The sequence below is a fragment of the Anguilla rostrata genome, chromosome 8 (genome assembly GCF_018555375.3).
Source record: "Anguilla rostrata isolate EN2019 chromosome 8, ASM1855537v3, whole genome shotgun sequence".
NCBI lineage: Eukaryota > Metazoa > Chordata > Actinopteri > Anguilliformes > Anguillidae > Anguilla > Anguilla rostrata.
Genome location: NC_057940.1, coordinates 57,229,920 through 57,234,919, shown reverse-complemented (window position 1 = coordinate 57,234,919; position 5,000 = coordinate 57,229,920).

Below are 5,000 nucleotides of genomic sequence, written 5' to 3'. Positions count from 1 at the left end.
TCAGCGTTATGTGTGTGTATGTGTATATGTGTGTGTATGAGTATATGTGTGTGTATGTGTATATGTGTGTATAATTGTGTGTATGTGTGTATATGTGTATATGTGTGTATGTCAGCATTGTGTATGTGTATATGTGTGTGTATGAGTCTGCATGTCAGTGTAAGTGTGCTCCCCGTTCTACAGCCTGTTCTACAGGTGAGTTTAAAATCCCGCCTACTTATTAAGTTTTAATAAAGTATTAATGACTGCTTTGTAAATCTTTAACAGACAAGTTGTTGATAGTGCAATGTTAATACACTCCGGCACTTTTGCAACAGTGCATTTAATAAATCTTCCGGGATGTTAAATACTAAGCACAGTCATCACATTAACCAAGCGATGACTGCTGTGATTGACACTTGAAAAGACACACCTCTTTGTGGGACAGAAGAGCCAGAACGTGGACGGGAGGTGATCACTTGGCTCTGTTAAGCAAAGATTGACATTGATCTTGCCTTCTGAGGTTATGAGAGCAAACAAACTGCACTCTACATCTTTACGGAAACCCCAGAACTCTGAATGTTGGTACACTCTCTTGCGTTTGAATCTGTTTTGTTGGCTGCCCATTAACATTTGATAGGTGTGGAAAGCAAACTCTCCCGTCAGTCCATGGCGCATAAAGAATTCCAAGCGACTTTTTCCCGGTTCAGTCCAGCTGTGTCCGGCTGCCGGACTCCCTAACCTACCCACGTAGAATGGAACCTACCGCCATATAACACAAACATGATTTTCTAGTCAGTGTATATTTATGGATTCCATTTCAAGGCAACTTATATATTTAAAAAAATGTATTTCAATATAGTCCTGGAATACTGTAACAGGGTGCAGTGGGGTGGGGGGGGGTGGGGGGGGGGATGTTGTCTGCAGGGGGGCATGGGGGGGGTAACTGTTAGCAGCATTGTAAGCTGGGGGGATAGGGTGGCATGTTATCTAGAGGGGGGGCATGGGGGGGTAACTGTTAGCAGCATTGTAAGCTGGGGGGGCTGTCAGAGAATGATTTTTCAGTAGTGACCCTCTTTAATGAGGAGAAATACTTTCACCAACCCCTCCTCCCCCCCCCCCCCCCCCCCCCCCCCCTCTCTTTCATCTGCTCATATTAAATCAGGAGGCGGGGGGGTGAGGGGTGTGCTGTGGCCCTCCTTTCCCTGGCCTGGAATACAATGTAAAAAAAATACTTACATGTAGCGCACATACACACACCTACAAATACACACACACACTCTCACACACACACACACAAACACACACACACACACCCTTTCACACATTCACACACACAAACACACACACAGACACAGATTTTTGTGTGATGTCTTGTCAAATATATTTTCTAAATATAGTATGTTATGTAGACATCTCAACAGATGAAAGCAGAGGAAAAGCATGTGATTACACAGTCAAATGTCCAGTGTGAATTTAGCTGATAGAATACAGCACAAATGAGTCCTATAGGGACCGTATGCACTAAGAATTGATTAAACACTGAACATTTTATTGCGTGAGAGCACTTAAATTTAAAAACAACTCAATCCGTAGGTGATTATGCAGAGATTATCAGAGCATATTGCCTAGGGAACGATCCCTGTTGCACCAAAGGTCAAAGGTGACCACTGACTGACAGGACGTGCGAATATTAAAGTCTCTGCTCAAAGTCCTGAATGAACTCGGGGGAAACCGCAGTCCGACAGACTCTCGAAAATCTGAACTCATCCTTTAATTAACAGCGTTATCACTGGGATTTCATTCCTACATCTCCATTTTTATGGGGTTTTTTCAGTGATCGATGGAGTCAGGTATCGAATTCAAGCCGGTGAAATCAATCAAACTTAACAACCTAAGACTTAGCTTGAACCTGGAGCCCCTGAGTACGCTGGATTTCATCACATGCCACCTCTTGATCTGTTCAATTCACGTTGTTGAAAACATACAGTATGTCTAGGTGTGTTGACACTGTTTTGTTAAACCTGTTTAAACACAATGCAGGTTTGGCACATTGCTATTTGCTTTGTGTTTGAGCTTTTCATTTTCCACAAAGAGCAAGTATTCAAGAGTATTCAAGGTCCCTCTCACTATCTCCAGTTCCTATGTACACCCTATGGCCTGGCCCCTCCTACCCTCTCCAGTCCCTATGTATGCTCTATGGCCTGGCCCCTCATACCCTCTTCAGTCCCTATGTATGCCCTATGGCCTGGCCCCTCATACCCTCTCCAGTCCCTATCTACACTCTATGGCCTGGCCCTTCCTACCCTCTCCAGATCTTATGTATGCCCTATGGCCTGGCCCCTCATACCCTCTCCAGGTCTTATGCAGGCCCTATGGCCTGGCCCTTCCTACCCTCTCCAGGTCTTATGCAGGCCCTATGGCCTGGCCCCTCATACCCTCTCCAGTCCCTATCTACACTCTATGGCCTGGCCCTTCCTACCCTCTCCAGTCCCTATCTACACCCTATGGCCTGGCCCCTCCTACCCTCTCCAGGTCTTATGCAGGCCCTATGGCCTGGCCCTTCCTACCCTCTCCAGGTCTTATGCAGGCCCTATGGCCTGGCCCCTCCTACCCTCTCCAGGTCTTATGCAGGCCCTATGGCCTGGCCCCTCATACCTCTCCAGGTCTTATGCAGGCCCTATGGCCTGGCCCCTCTACCCTCTCCAGGTCTTATGCAGGCCCTATGGCCTGGCCCCTCATACCCTCTCCAGTCCCTATCTACACCCTATGGCCTGGCCCCTCCTACCCTCTCCAGGTCTTATGCAGGCCCTATGGCCTGGCCCTTCCTACCCTCTCCAGGTCTTATGCAGGCCCTATGGCCTGGCCCTCATACCCTCTCCAGGTCTTATGCAGGCCTATGGCTGGCCCTTCCTACCCTCTCCAGGTCTTATGCAGGCCCTATGGCCTGGCCCCTCCTACCCTCTCCAGGTCTTATGCAGGCCCTATGGCCTGGCCCCTCATACCCTCTCCAGGTCTTATGCAGGCCCTATGGCCTGGCCCCTCATACCCTCTCCAGGTCTTATGCAGGCCCTATGGCCTGGCCCTTCCTACCCTCTCCAGGTCTTATGCAGGCCCTATGGCCTGGCCCTTCCTACCCTCTATGGGGGCATGGGATTCAGTTCAGGAAGCCCTGTCCCGTGACTGAGGTCTGAATTTAAAGCGGGCGGGGCATCAGACTCCAGTGTCGGGGCGAGACTCTGTGCCTCTTGGCTCTTGCCATCTTTCAGTGCTGAGATGATAATTTAAGCTGTTGACAGGCATGTTAATTCTAAAAAAAGAAAGTGTTCCATGGAGCTGTTTGTTGAGCTGCTGTGTGCGAAGCGACCACATTGCTCTGCACATCTGGAGCAGGCTGTCTGCAGTGGCCTCTAACCGCCAGAGGAGGCGCTGTTCAGCAACAAGGCAATCCCAACCCACTGCAAACAAAACAACAACAACAAAAAACAATAACAAAAAATAATACAAAGGTGGTACAGCCCAAAGAAAACTACTCCACCCTTGTAGTGGGGTGGAAATGGTGCAGCCCAGAGAACACTTTGTACTCAGCCGGCTAAAAATAGAATTTTTGTGAGGTTCAGAAAGTACCCTGCTTAGTATTCTCCTCCAGTGGAGAGAAGGGTAACGGGGGGAGACCCTGTGCCTCTGAGTCGATTGGGGAGGCAGACTGGACGCAGAGAACAGGACGTTCACTAAACAGGACGGCCCCTCAGTTCCGCCGCTACGGGCTGTGAGCAGCAGGGGGCACTGTGCCCAGAGAAAGAGGGAGAATTTCTCTGCCTCATAAAAAGGAAGAAGACAGAGAAGGAGAAGTAGAAGAAAGTTTTAAAAGATGGTAAAATTATATGAGGAGTGTCAAATTCCTGTCCTGGAGGGCCACAGTGTCTGCAAGTTTAACTCCACTCCCGGAGAGGGTGCTGTGTTTGCAGGTTTAACTCCAGTCCTGGAGGGGACGCTGTGTCTGCCGGTTTAACTCCAGTCCTGGAGGGGGCGCTGTGTCTGCAGGTTTACCTCCAGTCCTGGAGGGGGCACTGTGTCTGCAGGTTTACCTGCAGTGCTGGAGGGGGCACTGTGTTTCAAGGGTTGAGGCCGGGTCTCAGTGCTCTCTCTCTCTCACTCTAAGACAGGATTGGAGCATAATTAAGTGAGCGCAACTTGCTTCAAACGCAGCGTTCGACTGCGCGATAAACGCCCCCCCCCGGCTGCTTTCATCTGTGCCGTCCGTTTGAGAGGCTTACCGTCGCTTACAGTCATTAAAATAACTTTCCCCTCTTAATGCCCCCCCACCCTCCCGCTGTTTCATTAATTATTTATTATTGTTTTATGAATGCATATGCTCAAATCTATCATCTCATTCAAATTTGCAAGCTGTGAAAAATACAGACCAAAGCCAAATGTAAATGATCATGTTAGTCCACATTGATTGTGATTTGGTTTTTTTAAATAGTGAAATAAACTGAATTTTTTTAAATCTACCAAATAAATCTGATATTGCCTGTTTTTTTTGCGGTCAAGATTTTACTCCCCTAGTGCCAAACCTAGCCGGTATCCTCCATTTCATCCTTCTGAGGGTCATTCGAAATGAGTCAACAATGAATAAAAGTTGATTCAAACCCCGTACGTCTAAATTTGTTGCTTCTGTGAACTACATTTACTGATGGTTTGGGTGAGTTATGATGATTTTTCTGCAGGAAAACATAACAATAAGCAATCCTGTCAGAAAACAATAACCTGGTGCATTTGCATATCTGCGTACGGAGCTCGCCATCTGGGCCGGCTCTAAGCTCTAGGGCTCAGTCTGCAGCAGAGGTGATGATGTCATAAAGCTAAAAAGCTAATGTGCATGTGTCGCACCTCGAGGGGGGGGGGGGTCCCATAATTGGCATGACTCTATTAATGTAGCCCCCCCTGCACCCCCAAGGAAGGCCCCCATCCTGTACAGCCCAAAATGCATTTGAAGTATAAAATGTGTGTGTGCGTGC